Here is a 17,587-nt window from a genome sequence, read left to right as displayed (position 1 = left end):
ATATAAGTGATGCGTATTCTTGGAGTTGCGAGTTCAAACCCGGATTAAGCTATATATATATATACAACATGTTTTGTTTTGGTTGTTCGTTTTTGTATAAAGCCTCACACAATATCTATATTAAGCGAGTTTGTTTTAAACATGACATACATATTAATTCATTTTACCAGGCCTTATTCCACACAACTCCGTGAATTTCCCGTGGAGCCAGCCATTCAAACAAAAACAAACGAAACAAAACAAAACAAAACAAAAAACATTATTGCCAACAGCATTTGGTGTTCCCAGGCGGTCACCCATCCAAGTACTAACCAAACCCAACGTTGCTTAACTTCGCTGATCGGACGAGAAGCGGTGTTCTCAACGTGGTATGGCCGTTGGCATGAGACTGCCTACACATTGTGGCTAATAACCAACTCTTTTTAAGTCATCGCGGCAGGATACGGACCTGCTTGTGGTGTCTTAATGGTAATTGTATCCTAACATATTTTTGTCTCCTTGGCATGGATATTTAACATCGTTTATTCAGTCTTGGGTTTATGTTCTTTCGCCATTTACAGACATTTTACATCTACCTACTTCCTCAGCCTGCCCTGCCAATTTCTAATGAATTTGTGGATTTTCTTTTGTAATACAAACATGTGTGTGCTCATCTGCTCTTCAGTTTTTATGATATTTGTCTCATCTGTCCTGCTTTATGATACTTTTACAAAGAACATGAACAAATGCTTCTATTTTAGAGAAGATATGGGATCCAGGTTTCGGAGCCGTAAAACCAACCGTCGTGATTGGTGGACGAGTTGCCAGGTTGCAGCTTCTGTACCGTGCCGGCACATAAATAGGTTCGGCTCAAGCGGCGGCAGCATCATTCCCCCGTGACTGTCTGAGCGTCTCTCATCACCTTGGTTGGTTCATCATCATCATGGTAGAAGCAAAGCCTACCAAGAAGGCTGCGGCTGCTGCTGCTGCTGCTGCTGTGGTGGCCACCACCAGGAAACCTCGCGTCCAGGTTGCTCACCCGAAAACTAGTCAAATGGTTCTAGCCGCGGTCGCAGCACTCAAAGACCGTAAGGGCTCGTCTCTACAAGCAATCAAGAAGTACGTTGTTGCCAACAACAAAGTCGAGGCTGCCAAGATCGCCATTTACATCCGAAGATTTCTCAAGAAAGCAGTGGCTGACGGCATTCTTGTTCAGACCAAGGGAAGTGGAGCTAGTGGATCATTCAAGCTGGCCGTAGCAGAGAAGAGGGCCGTTCTAACTCCCAAGAAAGCCACCACAACCAAGAAACCATCTACAGCAGCAAAGAAGGCCGTGGTAACTCCCAAGAAAGCCGCCACAAGCAACAAACCACCTACAGCCTTGAAAAAGAAGCAGCAGCAGCAGCTTGTTGTTGGGAACAAAAAGCCCAAAATAAAGAGAGCTTCAAAATCTCCCAAACCACCCAAGGCAAAGAAAGCTGTCAAGAAAACAACAAAGGCAAAATAAACGACGACATGCAAGCAGCATGAATACACATGACAATAAACATCCAGGCCTCCCCCCTCAGTGGAGGGGCCTCATATGATTCCAAAAAGAGTTTAGTTTTGTACACAAATAAATCATTACTTTTGGGGTAGATTTACTCTGTATATTATATATATATATATATATATATATATATATATATATATATATATATATATATATATATATATATATATATATATATATATATATATACATGGGTGAGGTGATATGGTACCAAAGTTTTGGGTAAGGTGATTGACATTTACACAAGATAAAACACGAACCAATGGGAATAAAAACATAAGAATGGAAGTAACTGCAGAAGGCCTATTGGCCCATAACACAAGCACTTCCTCTTGATGCTTCTATATTGGTTCGGAGTCTTGAAGCTATAATATATATATATATATATATATATATATATATATATATATATATATATATATATATATATATATATATATATATATATATATATATATATATATATATATATATATGCACACAAAACTAAATAGTCTTGTTAGACAAATTGCCCCTATTAGAGGCAAGTTGACTAACAAGCCGAATGACTGCAATTGTTTTGAATTTGAGTTAAATCTAACATAGAAATGTAATCAAACCTAACCTAACCTATGCTAACCCAAGCTAAGCTAACCTAACCTAACCTAAGCTAACCCAAGCTAAGCTAAGCTAACCTAACCTAACCTAAGCTAAGCTAACCTAACCTAACCCAGCAATTCATGATCTTAATATAATACTGTTAATTGGATAAACCAATTTGGAAAGAAATGTTCGAAAATAACAAAATTAACTGTGCTTGTTAGGAAAATTGGGCCTTGCATACTTGTCCCAATAGTGTGGTTCTCGCTTTTAGGTACGACATAAACGTATACCTAAGTTGAGAGAGAAAAAGATTCTCACTCAAACATGCATATCGATTGCCAGTCCTGAATTCTGGGTAGATATTCGTGTCCTCCCTTTTCATTTACCATCATTTGGATACTATCAAAACAGCTCTGAGAAGGATAAAATGAATAAAACGGGTAGCTCACTCATGTAAAAAGGAAGAGTTGGGAAAGATCTCTCTCTCTCTCTCTCTCCCCCTCACACCCCCCCCCCTCCCCACCAATGATCCTGCTCTGCTAGTATATAACGTAACAAACCTTCCCCCCCCCCCCCCCCCCAATCAGAGTCCCTTTAAGCATGCGAGGATAAAAAATAGATTTCATAAGACCCAATGTGCTAGCTGATATCAAAACAATTTATGTTATCGTCTATTAAGCCCTTCAGTAAAAAAGTATAGGGACCTAATTAGGTCCCGTTTTGAGGTGGTGGTGGGTGGAATCGATGGATTAGCCAAGCTCTTATCCGCCGAATCCGTAGAGGGTACGACCCTGGCGCTTCAGAGCGTACACCACGTCCATGGCAGTGACGGTCTTCCTCTTGGCGTGTTCCGTGTAGGTTACAGCATCACGGATGACGTTCTCGAGGAACACCTTCAGGACGCCACGGGTCTCTTCGTAGATGAGACCCGAAATACGCTTGACGCCGCCACGACGAGCTAAGCGACGAATAGCGGGCTTGGTGATGCCCTGGATGTTGTCACGTAGCACCTTACGATGACGCTTGGCGCCACCCTTTCCGAGTCCCTTGCCTCCCTTGCCGCGTCCAGTCATGGTGTTGTAGTTGTGTGAATCGAATTGACGAATGCCCGCACGATTTCCCGACTATATCCCATCAAGCGGACGTACTAGTAGCATTGCAACTCCTGCCTGCCCTTACTTTACGCTTGTGGTCGAGTAGACACGGCTTTCTCACAACGCTTTCAAAACTGCAGTTGCCTACTCGTCTGTTTCACGTCCCTGTGAAATGACTTTTGCACAAATCCAAAAAATAGAGCAAAATCAGCGATAATAGTGATTGAGGTGAGCCGCCTGTTGGCTGCAGCCAGAGGAAGGAGGGGAGGGGCAACGGGGTGACGTAGGCGAGTCGAGCAGCCAATGGCGCTCGAGCAAGCGCCTCGAGACGGCGTATATAAGCAAAAATTTTTCGGCGCCGGCCATCACAAACCACAGTTGTTCACCATGGCTCGCACCAAGCAGACTGCTCGCAAGTCCACGGGAGGCAAGGCTCCTCGTAAGCAGCTGGCCACCAAGGCAGCACGCAAGTCTGCTCCTGCCACAGGGGGTGTGAAGAAGCCTCACCGTTACAGGCCCGGAACGGTCGCCCTGCGTGAGATCCGTCGTTACCAGAAGAGCACCGAGTTGCTCATCAGGAAACTTCCCTTCCAGCGTCTGGTGCGCGAGATTGCCCAGGACTTCAAGACCGATCTTCGCTTCCAGTCGTCTGCCGTCATGGCTTTACAGGAGGCATCCGAGGCTTACCTGGTCGGTCTCTTCGAGGACACTAACCTCTGTGCCATCCACGCCAAGCGTGTCACCATCATGCCAAAGGACATTCAGCTTGCTCGCCGTATCCGTGGAGAGCGTGCATAAGCTAAATCGACCACCCTAGTATACACCAAACTCGGCCCTTCTCAGGGCCAAAATATCCTTCTAAGGAGATTTCAGACATTCCTAGCATCAGTCATATGAATTAACCTTCATCTACACATATAATAAATAAATAAATAAATAAATAAACAAATACACTAATTTAGGTGTCATACATACACGTGATATCAATAAATCAAGTCATTTGTAGTACAACCTGTTCTCTTACAAACAAAACGCCGTCGCTTTTCGCTCTTATGCACTGTCAAGGATCACCCACCCCCCCCACCCCCCCAAAATAAAAATTGTCATACTGTACTAGAAATAAAAGCAGCTTGTATAAGTGACATACTGTCCAGTCCTGTTTTATTCTGTTTTCGGTCCTCTGGCTTAATCTGTTAAGTTAGGAGATGACATTTTAAATTAACCGTTTTCTTGACATTTTCAAACCTAAGAGGGTGGCCTGCATAGTAATCCTAATGTGGAACATAACAATGAATCTCTAATCTCTAGAAAAAAGATACCGAGTGCTTATATGTGTTGAGAGAGAGAGAGAGAGAGAGAGAGAGAGAGAGAGAGAGAGAGAGAGAGAGAGAGAGAGAGAGAGAGAGAGAGAGAGAGAGAGAGAGAGAGAGACACAGACAGACAGACAGACAGACAGACAGACAGACAGACAAGACAGACAGACAGACAGACAGACAGACAGACAGACAGACAGACAGACAGACAGACAGACAGAGACTGAGAGAGAGAAACACACACAGACAGTTTCATAAATATTCTCATTTTATAGCTATTTGCTTTCAGTGACAGAGGTTTTTGTTATAATAGTATTGGTGTCTAACACTCACAATCTCTTTAGAAATTAAAGTGTGGCTCCAATGGAGCCGAGTTTGTTGGTTTGAGGCCAAGCCACCACCACAGGGCAGTAAGTAAGCCGTTTACTTGGAGGAGGTGTACTTGGTGACGGCCTTAGTGCCCTCAGAGACGGCGTGCTTGGCCAGTTCTCCGGGCAACAGGAGCCTTACAGCCGTCTGGATCTCCCGACTGGTAATGGTGGAACGCTTGTTGTAGTGGGCCAGGCGAGAAGCCTCGGCGGCGATGCGCTCGAAGATGTCGTTCACGAACGAGTTCATGATCGACATGGCTTTGGAAGAGATACCAGTGTCGGGGTGGACCTGCTTCAGCACTTTGTAGATGTAGATGCTGTAGCTCTCCTTCCTCCTGCGCTTCTTTTTCTTATCGCCCTTGGCAATGGCCTTCTGGGCCTTTCCGGCCTTCTTGGCAGCCTTTCCAGATGCCTTGGGTGGCATGATGATGCTCGTGCTGGCTGGCGTTGCGATACAATAATGAACTTTTGCGCGAGTCGAGCTTTCCTTTTATATCCCGCTCGCGACTCAGCTCAGAGCGGGTCGCGTGGCGGAGCGCGCTGATTGGTCAGTGGCGGACTCCCTTGATCCTGAGCGGGGTATATAACACGAAGCTCGATCTGCGGGCCGGCATTAAAACACCACAAACCCACAACAGCAGCAGCAATGTCAGGACGCGGCAAGGGAGGCAAAGTGAAGGGCAAGTCAAAGTCTCGCTCCAGCAGGGCCGGACTTCAGTTCCCCGTGGGCAGAATTCACCGTCTGCTGCGTAAGGGCAACTACGCCGAACGCGTCGGTGCTGGCGCTCCTGTCTACCTGGCAGCCGTCATGGAATACCTCGCTGCCGAAGTTCTCGAGCTCGCCGGTAACGCCGCACGTGACAACAAGAAGACCCGTATCATCCCACGTCACTTGCAGTTGGCCATCCGCAACGACGAAGAACTCAACAAACTTCTGTCTGGCGTAACCATTGCACAGGGAGGTGTTCTTCCAAACATTCAGGCAGTTCTTTTGCCAAAGAAGACAGAGAAGAAGTAAGCACTTCTGCCACCCACCGCGACAAATACCATAACCAGGCTCCATCCGGAGCCACACACACTTTAATAGAGAGATTCAAGTAGACAATCAACTTTCAAACATTAATAATAACATTTATATTGATTTCATTTGGAATGTGTACATAACAAACAAACAAAACAAAATTATAGGGGATATTCAGCATCACTTGGAATATTAACCAATCATATAAATCCAATATATATTTTATATTTTACTTTAAGCGAGGAATTCATATTCTATCCATTTTTAATCATACAAATGAACAAAAGCAATTCTTCACTAGACGTAATGAATGAATAAATGATCAAGGTTTTAATGTGTTTCATGAATATATATATATATATATATATATATATATATATATATATATATATATATATATATATATATATATATATATATATATATATATATATATATATATATTAATACTTGTGAACCAGAATATGTTTGAGCAGCAGCGATCGTGCCTGCCATTGGCCGAAGTGCAACAATTCAAATAATTTAAAGGGCCTGCTCGGGTATATAAGAGAGGCTGGGAGACTGGGGCCGGTGGTGGGTGATGGGTGATGAGTGATGGTGTGGTGTGGTGTGGTGTTGTTAAGAGTTGATTTACGGCCAGCCAGCCAGCCAGCCAGCCAGCCAGCTGCAGCCAAGGCAGGGCAGGGCAAGGCAAGGCAAGGCAAGGCAAGGCAAGGCAAGGCAAGGCAAGGCAAGGCAAGGCAAGGCAAGGCAGGCAGGCAGGCAGGCAGGCCAGGCAGCCAGGCAGCCAGACAGGCAGGCAGGCAGGCAGGCAGGCAGGCAGGCAGGCAGGCAGGCAGGCAGGCAGGCAGGCAGGCAGGCAGGCAGGCAGGCAGGCAGGCAGCCAGGCAGGCAGGCAGGCAGGCAGGCAGGCAGGCAGGCAGGCAGGCAGGCAGGCAGCCAGCCAGCCAGCCAGCCAGCCAGCCAGCCAGCCAGCCAGCCAGCCAGCCAGCCAGCCAGCCAGCCAGCCAGCCAGCCAGCCACTCCCACTTTGTATTTATATGCATTCAATTTATATTCAAACATTATATATGTTAAGGGCCTTGTTTTAGTGTTTATTTTAAAAATGACAAACATCGAGTCATTTTACCAGTCCTTTAGCGTTAACGGTGATGCATTTTAAAACTGAACATAAATCGCCTTTTCTGGATATATCAAATATCGAATCCGCTTAATGTGCCTACAATTCAATCATTCAAAAAATACATAATTTACATCAAGCCTTTTCATAGAACAGACAATAAGATTTGTACATGCAAAAAAAAAAAAAAATCCTTTAAGTTATCAATACAATGTGAGAAAACTTTACTTTTATAACTAAAGTTGCACAATTATACCAACTCTATGGTGGCTGGGTTGTAAGGTGTGTGGCTGGTGTTTTGGAAGTCGCGAGTTCAAACGACCCAATGGGAATAATACTTTTTTTTTTTGCCATACAATCTTCCTAATACTATTATGTAGGTTTGTGTGTGTTTTTTTTATTCATTCTTTGGTTTTATAGATGACATACATATTGACTCCTTTTACCGGTCCTTAATTAGGCTCTGGGGAAGCAATGGTGGTGGTGGTGGTGGTGGTGGTGGTGCATTTAAAACTAAACCAAAAATCACCAGTTCTGGACGCGTCAAATATCATATCCGCTTAATGTGTCTACAACCTAATTACTTAAAACTACACTATTTAATTCATTCATATCATGTGCATATTGGTCATTATGCTCATACAACCGACATCAAAATTTATTTTCATTATTAGAATCATACATTTCATCAAGTAATACAGATACAAAGAGATTTTCTTTCTGAGAAGACCGTTAGTATTGGCTTGCAGGCAGGCAGGCAGGCAGGCATTTGAGGGTTATTATTTCGCCTGTTGATTGGGGGGAGGGTTGATGTGTTAGGGGGTTTTCGGTTAGATGTGGTGGTGGTGATTGGTGGTGGTGATTGGTGGTGATTGGTGGTGATTGGTGGTGGTGGTGGTGGTGGTGGTAGTAGGTGGGAGTTGGGGGTGGGGGGGGGGGGGGGGGGGGGAGGGAAGGGGAGGGGAATGATGGTCTGTGGATTCCTTCTCCGTACCCTTTACATATAAGCAAAAATATGCCTTCTTGTGGGTATAGAAACATTAACACAAATTATATCAGTAACTGATATTGTAGCCTTTTAAACAGAAAAGATTTGTACATACAAATACTTTTTAATTATCATTTATTTGTGGAAATGGCATTTACGTCATTAAATTGATACCTCAGCATCAAGCTAGTGTCCTGCAGCAGTGGTCCAGTGGTAAAGTGTATATAAGTGATGCGTATTCTTGGAGTTGCGAGTTCAAACCCGGATTAAGCTATATATATATATATATATATATATACAACATGTTTTGTTTTGGTTGTTTGTTTTTGTATAAAGCCTCACACAATATCTATATTAAGCGAGTTTGTTTTAAACATGACATACATATTAATTCATTTTACCAGGCCTTATTCCACACAACTCCGTGAATTTCCCGTGGAGCCAGCCATTCAAACAAAAACAAACGAAACAAAACAAAACAAAACAAAAAACATTATTGCCAACAGCATTTGGTGTTCCCAGGCGGTCACCCATCCAAGTACTAACCAAACCCAACGTTGCTTAACTTCGCTGATCGGACGAGAAGCGGTGTTCTCAACGTGGTATGGCCGTTGGCATGAGACTGCCTACACATTGTGGCTAATAACCAACTCTTTTAAGTCATCGCGGCAGGATACGGACCTGCTTGTGGTGTCTTAATGGTAATTGTATCCTAACATATTTTTGTCTCCTTGGCATGGATATTTAACATCGTTTATTCAGTCTTGGGTTTATGTTCTTTCGCCATTTACAGACATTTTACATCTACCTACTTCCTCAGCCTGCCCTGCCAATTTCTAATGAATTTGTGGATTTTCTTTTGTAATACAAACATGTGTGTGCTCATCTGCTCTTCAGTTTTTATGATATTTGTCTCATCTGTCCTGCTTTATGATACTTTTACAAAGAACATGAACAAATGCTTCTATTTTAGAGAAGATATGGGATCCAGGTTTCGGAGCCGTAAAACCAACCGTCGTGATTGGTGGACGAGTTGCCAGGTTGCAGCTTCTGTACCGTGCCGGCACATAAATAGGTTCGGCTCAAGCGGCGGCAGCATCATTCCCCCGTGACTGTCTGAGCGTCTCTCATCACCTTGGTTGGTTCATCATCATCATGGTAGAAGCAAAGCCTACCAAGAAGGCTGCGGCTGCTGCTGCTGTGGTGGCCACCACCAGGAAACCTCGCGTCCAGGTTGCTCACCCGAAAACTAGTCAAATGGTTCTAGCCGCGGTCGCAGCACTCAAAGACCGTAAGGGCTCGTCTCTACAAGCAATCAAGAAGTACGTTGTTGCCAACAACAAAGTCGAGGCTGCCAAGATCGCCATTTACATCCGAAGATTTCTCAAGAAAGCAGTGGCTGACGGCATTCTTGTTCAGACCAAGGGAAGTGGAGCTAGTGGATCATTCAAGCTGGCCGTAGCAGAGAAGAGGGCCGTTCTAACTCCCAAGAAAGCCACCACAACCAAGAAACCATCTACAGCAGCAAAGAAGGCCGTGGTAACTCCCAAGAAAGCCGCCACAAGCAACAAACCACCTACAGCCTTGAAAAAGAAGCAGCAGCAGCAGCAGCAGCTTGTTGTTGGGAACAAAAAGCCCAAAATAAAGAGAGCTTCAAAATCTCCCAAACCACCCAAGGCAAAGAAAGCTGTCAAAAAAACAACAAAGGCAAAATAAACGACGACATGCAAGCAGCATGAATACACATGACAATAAACATCCAGGCCTCCCCCCTCAGTGGAGGGGCCTCATATGATTCCAAAAAAGAGTTTAGTTTTGTAGACAAATAAATCATTACTTTTGGGGTAGATTTACTCTGTATATTATATATATATATATATATATATATATATATATATATATATATATATATATATATATATATATAATATACATCTATATTATATATATATATATATATATATATATATATATATATATATATATATATATATATATATATATATAATATACATCTATATTATATATATATATATAATATACATATATATATATATATATATATATATATATATATATATATATATATATATATATATATATATACATGGGTGAGGTGATATGGTACCAAAGTTTTGGGTAAGGTGATTGACATTTACACAAGATAAAACACGAACCAATGGGAATAAAAACATAAGAATGGAAGTAACTGCAGAAGGCCTATTGGCCCATAACACAAGCACTTCCTCTTGATGCTTCTATATTGGTTCAGAGTCTTGAAGCTATAATAATAATAATATATATATATATATATATATATATATATATATATATATATATATATATATATATATATATATATATATATATATATATATATACACACAAAACTAAATAGTCTTGTTAGACAAATTGCCCCTATTAGAGGCAAGTTGACTAACAAGCCGAATGACTGGCAATTGTTTTGAATTTGAGTTAAATCTAACATAGAAATGTAATCAAACCTAACCTAACCTATGCTAACCCAAGCTAAGCTAACCTAACCTAACCTAAGCTAACCCAAGCTAAGCTAAGCTAACCTAACCTAACCTAAGCTAAGCTAACCTAACCTAACCCAGCAATTCATGATCTTAATATAATACTGTTAATTGGATAAACCAATTTGGAAAGAAATGTTCGAAAATAACAAAATTAACTGTGCTTGTTAGGAAAATTGGGCCTTGCATACTTGTCCCAATAGTGTGGTTCTCGCTTTTAGGTACGACATAAACGTATACCTAAGTTGAGAGAGAAAAAGATTCTCACTCAAACATGCATATCGATTGCCAGTCCTGAATTCTGGGTAGATATTCGTGTCCTCCCTTTTCATTTACCATCATTTGGATACTATCAAAACAGCTCTGAGAAGGATAAAATGAATAAAACGGGTAGCTCACTCATGTAAAAAGGAAGAGTTGGGAAAGATCTCTCTCTCTCTCTCTCTCCCCCTCACACCCCCCCCCCCCCCCCACCAATGATCCTGCTCTGCTAGTATATAACGTAACAAACCTTCCCCCCCCCCCCACCCCAATCAGAGTCCCTTTAAGCATGCGAGGATAAAAAATAGATTTCATAAGACCCAATGTGCTAGCTGATATCAAAACAATTTATGTTATCGTCTATTAAGCCCTTCAGTAAAAAAGTATAGGGACCTAATTAGGTCCCGTTTTGAGGTGGTGGTGGGTGGAATCGATGGATTAGCCAAGCTCTTATCCGCCGAATCCGTAGAGGGTACGACCCTGGCGCTTCAGAGCGTACACCACGTCCATGGCAGTGACGGTCTTCCTCTTGGCGTGTTCCGTGTAGGTTACAGCATCACGGATGACGTTCTCGAGGAACACCTTCAGGACGCCACGGGTCTCTTCGTAGATGAGACCCGAAATACGCTTGACGCCGCCACGACGAGCTAAGCGACGAATAGCGGGCTTGGTGATGCCCTGGATGTTGTCACGTAGCACCTTACGATGACGCTTGGCGCCACCCTTTCCGAGTCCCTTGCCTCCCTTGCCGCGTCCAGTCATGGTGTTGTAGTTGTGTGAATCGAATTGACGAATGCCCGCACGATTTCCCGACTATATCCCATCAAGCGGACGTACTAGTAGCATTGCAACTCCTGCCTGCCCTTACTTTACGCTTGTGGTCGAATAGACACGGCTTTCTCACAACGCTTTCAAAACTGCAGTTGCCTACTCGTCTGTTTCACGTCCCTGTGAAATGACTTTTGCACAAATCCAAAAAATAGAGCAAAATCAGCGATAATAGTGATTGAGGTGAGCCGCCTGTTGGCTGCAGCCAGAGGAAGGAGGGGAGGGGCAACGGGGTGACGTAGGCGAGTCGAGCAGCCAATGGCGCTCGAGCAAGCGCCTCGAGACGGCGTATATAAGCAAAAATTTTTCGGCGCCGGCCATCACAAACCACAGTTGTTCACCATGGCTCGCACCAAGCAGACTGCTCGCAAGTCCACGGGAGGCAAGGCTCCTCGTAAGCAGCTGGCCACCAAGGCAGCACGCAAGTCTGCTCCTGCCACAGGGGGTGTGAAGAAGCCTCACCGTTACAGGCCCGGAACGGTCGCCCTGCGTGAGATCCGTCGTTACCAGAAGAGCACCGAGTTGCTCATCAGGAAACTTCCCTTCCAGCGTCTGGTGCGCGAGATTGCCCAGGACTTCAAGACCGATCTTCGCTTCCAGTCGTCTGCCGTCATGGCTTTACAGGAGGCATCCGAGGCTTACCTGGTCGGTCTCTTCGAGGACACTAACCTCTGTGCCATCCACGCCAAGCGTGTCACCATCATGCCAAAGGACATTCAGCTTGCTCGCCGTATCCGTGGAGAGCGTGCATAAGCTAAATCGACCACCCTAGTATACACCAAACTCGGCCCTTCTCAGGGCCAAAATATCCTTCTAAGGAGATTTCAGACATTCCTAGCATCAGTCATATGAATTAACCTTCATCTACACATATAATAAATAAATAAATAAATAAATAAACAAATACACTAATTTAGGTGTCATACATACACGTGATATCAATAAATCAAGTCATTTGTAGTACAACCTGTTCTCTTACAAACAAAACGCCGTCGCTTTTCGCTCTTATGCACTGTCAAGGATCACCCACCCCCCCCACCCCCCCAAAATAAAAATTGTCATACTGTACTAGAAATAAAAGCAGCTTGTATAAGTGACATACTGTCCAGTCCTGTTTTATTCTGTTTTCGGTCCTCTGGCTTAATCTGTTAAGTTAGGAGATGACATTTTAAATTAACCGTTTTCTTGACATTTTCAAACCTAAGAGGGTGGCCTGCATAGTAATCCTAATGTGGAACATAACAATGAATCTCTAATCTCTAGAAAAAAGATACCGAGTGCTTATATGTGTTGAGAGAGAGAGAGAGAGAGAGAGAGAGAGAGAGAGAGAGAGAGAGAGAGAGAGAGAGAGAGAGAGAGAGAGAGAGAGAGAGAGAGAGAGAGAGAGAGAGAGAGACACAGACAGACAGACAGACAGACAGACAGACAGACAGACAGACAGACAGACAGACAGACAGACAGACAGACAGACAGACAGACAGACAGACAGACAGACAGAGACTGAGAGAGAGAAACACACACAGACAGTTTCATAAATATTCTCATTTTATAGCTATTTGCTTTCAGTGACAGAGGTTTTTGTTATAATAGTATTGGTGTCTAACACTCACAATCTCTTTAGAAATTAAAGTGTGGCTCCAATGGAGCCGAGTTTGTTGGTTTGAGGCCAAGCCACCACCACAGGGCAGTAAGTAAGCCGTTTACTTGGAGGAGGTGTACTTGGTGACGGCCTTAGTGCCCTCAGAGACGGCGTGCTTGGCCAGTTCTCCGGGCAACAGGAGCCTTACAGCCGTCTGGATCTCCCGACTGGTAATGGTGGAACGCTTGTTGTAGTGGGCCAGGCGAGAAGCCTCGGCGGCGATGCGCTCGAAGATGTCGTTCACGAACGAGTTCATGATCGACATGGCTTTGGAAGAGATACCAGTGTCGGGGTGGACCTGCTTCAGCACTTTGTAGATGTAGATGCTGTAGCTCTCCTTCCTCCTGCGCTTCTTTTTCTTATCGCCCTTGGCAATGGCCTTCTGGGCCTTTCCGGCCTTCTTGGCAGCCTTTCCAGATGCCTTGGGTGGCATGATGATGCTCGTGCTGGCTGGCGTTGCGATACAATAATGAACTTTTGCGCGAGTCGAGCTTTCCTTTTATATCCCGCTCGCGACTCAGCTCAGAGCGGGTCGCGTGGCGGAGCGCGCTGATTGGTCAGTGGCGGACTCCCTTGATCCTGAGCGGGGTATATAACACGAAGCTCGATCTGCGGGCCGGCATTAAAACACCACAAACCCACAACAGCAGCAGCAATGTCAGGACGCGGCAAGGGAGGCAAAGTGAAGGGCAAGTCAAAGTCTCGCTCCAGCAGGGCCGGACTTCAGTTCCCCGTGGGCAGAATTCACCGTCTGCTGCGTAAGGGCAACTACGCCGAACGCGTCGGTGCTGGCGCTCCTGTCTACCTGGCAGCCGTCATGGAATACCTCGCTGCCGAAGTTCTCGAGCTCGCCGGTAACGCCGCACGTGACAACAAGAAGACCCGTATCATCCCACGTCACTTGCAGTTGGCCATCCGCAACGACGAAGAACTCAACAAACTTCTGTCTGGCGTAACCATTGCACAGGGAGGTGTTCTTCCAAACATTCAGGCAGTTCTTTTGCCAAAGAAGACAGAGAAGAAGTAAGCACTTCTGCCACCCACCGCGACAAATACCATAACCAGGCTCCATCCGGAGCCACACACACTTTAATAGAGAGATTCAAGTAGACAATCAACTTTCAAACATTAATAATAACATTTATATTGATTTCATTTGGAATGTGTACATAACAAACAAACAAAACAAAATTATAGGGGATATTCAGCATCACTTGGAATATTAACCAATCATATAAATCCAATATATATTTTATATTTTACTTTAAGCGAGGAATTCATATTCTATCCATTTTTAATCATACAAATGAACAAAAGCAATTCTTCACTAGACGTAATGAATGAATAAATGATCAAGGTTTTAATGTGTTTCATGAATATATATATATATATATATATATATATATATATATATATATATATATATATATATATATATATATATATATATATATATATATATATATATATATATATTAATACTTGTGAACCAGAATATGTTTGAGCAGCAGCGATCGTGCCTGCCATTGGCCGAAGTGCAACAATTCAAATAATTTAAAGGGCCTGCTCGGGTATATAAGAGAGGCTGGGAGACTGGGGCCGGTGGTGGGTGATGGGTGATGAGTGATGGTGTGGTGTGGTGTGGTGTTGTTAAGAGTTGATTTACGGCCAGCCAGCCAGCCAGCCAGCCAGCCAGCTGCAGCCAAGGCAGGGCAGGGCAAGGCAAGGCAAGGCAAGGCAAGGCAAGGCAAGGCAAGGCAAGGCAAGGCAAGGCAAGGCAAGGCAGGCAGGCAGGCAGGCAGGCAGGCAGCCAGGCAGCCAGGCAGCCAGACAGGCAGGCAGGCAGGCAGGCAGGCAGGCAGGCAGGCAGGCAGGCAGGCAGGCAGGCAGGCAGGCAGGCAGGCAGGCAGGCAGCCAGGCAGCCAGGCAGGCAGGCAGGCAGGCAGGCAGGCAGGCAGGCAGGCAGGCAGGCAGGCAGGCAGGCAGCCAGCCAGCCAGCCAGCCAGCCAGCCAGCCAGCCAGCCAGCCAGCCAGCCAGCCAGCCAGCCAGCCAGCCAGCCAGCCAGCCACTCCCACTTTGTATTTATATGCATTCAATTTATATTCAAACATTATATATGTTAAGGGCCTTGTTTTAGTGTTTATTTTAAAAATGACAAACATCGAGTCATTTTACCAGTCCTTTAGCGTTAACGGTGATGCATTTTAAAACTGAACATAAATCGCCTTTTCTGGATATATCAAATATCGAATCCGCTTAATGTGCCTACAATTCAATCATTCAAAAAATACATAATTTACATCAAGCCTTTTCATAGAACAGACAATAAGATTTGTACATGCAAAAAAAAAAAAAAAATCCTTTAAGTTATCAATACAATGTGAGAAAACTTTACTTTTATAACTAAAGTTGCACAATTATACCAACTCTATGGTGGCTGGGTTGTAAGGTGTGTGGCTGGTGTTTTGGAAGTCGCGAGTTCAAACGACCCAATGGGAATAATACTTTTTTTTTTTTGCCATACAATCTTCCTAATACTATTATGTAGGTTTGTGTGTGTTTTTTTATTCATTCTTTGGTTTTATAGATGACATACATATTGACTCCTTTTACCGGTCCTTAATTAGGCTCTGGGGAAGCAATGGTGGTGGTGGTGGTGGTGGTGGTGGTGCATTTAAAACTAAACCAAAAATCACCAGTTCTGGACGCGTCAAATATCATATCCGCTTAATGTGTCTACAACCTAATTACTTAAAACTACACTATTTAATTCATTCATATCATGTGCATATTGGTCATTATGCTCATACAACCGACATCAAAATTTATTTTCATTATTAGAATCATACATTTCATCAAGTAATACAGATACAAAGAGATTTTCTTTCTGAGAAGACCGTTAGTATTGGCTTGCAGGCAGGCAGGCAGGCAGGCATTTGAGGGTTATTATTTCGCCTGTTGATTGGGGGGAGGGTTGATGTGTTAGGGGGTTTTCGGTTAGATGTGGTGGTGGTGATTGGTGGTGGTGTGATTGGTGGTGATTGGTGGTGATTGGTGGTGGTGGTGGTGGTGGTGGTGGTAGTAGGTGGGAGTTGGGGGTGGGGGGGGGGGGGGGGGGGGGGGGGAGGGAAGGGGAGGGGAATGATGGTCTGTGGATTCCTTCTCCGTACCCTTTACATATAAGCAAAAATATGCCTTCTTGTGGGTATAGAAACATTAACACAAATTATATCAGTAACTGATATTGTAGCCTTTTAAACAGAAAAGATTTGTACATACAAATACTTTTTAATTATCATTTATTTGTGGAAATGGCATTTACGTCATTAAATTGATACCTCAGCATCAAGCTAGTGTCCTGCAGCAGTGGTCCAGTGGTAAAGTGTATATAAGTGATGCGTATTCTTGGAGTTGCGAGTTCAAACCCGGATTAAGCTATATATATATATATATATATATATATACAACATGTTTTGTTTTGGTTGTTTGTTTTTGTATAAAGCCTCACACAATATCTATATTAAGCGAGTTTGTTTTAAACATGACATACATATTAATTCATTTTACCAGGCCTTATTCCACACAACTCCGTGAATTTCCCGTGGAGCCAGCCATTCAAACAAAAACAAACGAAACAAAACAAAACAAAACAAAAAACATTATTGCCAACAGCATTTGGTGTTCCCAGGCGGTCACCCATCCAAGTACTAACCAAACCCAACGTTGCTTAACTTCGCTGATCGGACGAGAAGCGGTGTTCTCAACGTGGTATGGCCGTTGGCATGAGACTGCCTACACATTGTGGCTAATAACCAACTCTTTTAAGTCATCGCGGCAGGATACGGACCTGCTTGTGGTGTCTTAATGGTAATTGTATCCTAACATATTTTTGTCTCCTTGGCATGGATATTTAACATCGTTTATTCAGTCTTGGGTTTATGTTCTTTCGCCATTTACAGACATTTTACATCTACCTACTTCCTCAGCCTGCCCTGCCAATTTCTAATGAATTTGTGGATTTTCTTTTGTAATACAAACATGTGTGTGCTCATCTGCTCTTCAGTTTTTATGATATTTGTCTCATCTGTCCTGCTTTATGATACTTTTACAAAGAACATGAACAAATGCTTCTATTTTAGAGAAGATATGGGATCCAGGTTTCGGAGCCGTAAAACCAACCGTCGTGATTGGTGGACGAGTTGCCAGGTTGCAGCTTCTGTACCGTGCCGGCACATAAATAGGTTCGGCTCAAGCGGCGGCAGCATCATTCCCCCGTGACTGTCTGAGCGTCTCTCATCACC

General features: G+C 43.8%; 3 non-coding genes across 3 annotated transcripts; all 3 read right to left on the bottom strand.

The window, feature by feature from the left end:
- Positions 1-263: 263 nt before the first annotated feature.
- Positions 264-382, bottom strand: LOC138361576 (5S ribosomal RNA). The gene has a single exon (XR_011227041.1). It is a non-coding gene; the product is annotated as a 5S ribosomal RNA (ribosomal RNA).
- An 8,135-nt stretch (positions 383-8,517) lies between these two features.
- LOC138361575 (5S ribosomal RNA) lies at positions 8,518-8,636 on the bottom strand. The gene has a single exon (XR_011227040.1). It is a non-coding gene; the product is annotated as a 5S ribosomal RNA (ribosomal RNA).
- Positions 8,637-16,949: 8,313 nt separating this feature from the next.
- LOC138361574 (5S ribosomal RNA) lies at positions 16,950-17,068 on the bottom strand. The gene has a single exon (XR_011227039.1). It is a non-coding gene; the product is annotated as a 5S ribosomal RNA (ribosomal RNA).
- Between the last annotated feature and the right edge of the window lie 519 nt (positions 17,069-17,587).

This window comes from Procambarus clarkii, unplaced genomic scaffold, assembly GCF_040958095.1.
Source record: "Procambarus clarkii isolate CNS0578487 unplaced genomic scaffold, FALCON_Pclarkii_2.0 HiC_scaffold_487, whole genome shotgun sequence".
Taxonomy (NCBI): domain Eukaryota; kingdom Metazoa; phylum Arthropoda; class Malacostraca; order Decapoda; family Cambaridae; genus Procambarus; species Procambarus clarkii.
The sequence above is the reverse complement of the archived record's forward strand: the minus strand, read 5'-3'. Positions and strand labels throughout refer to the sequence as shown.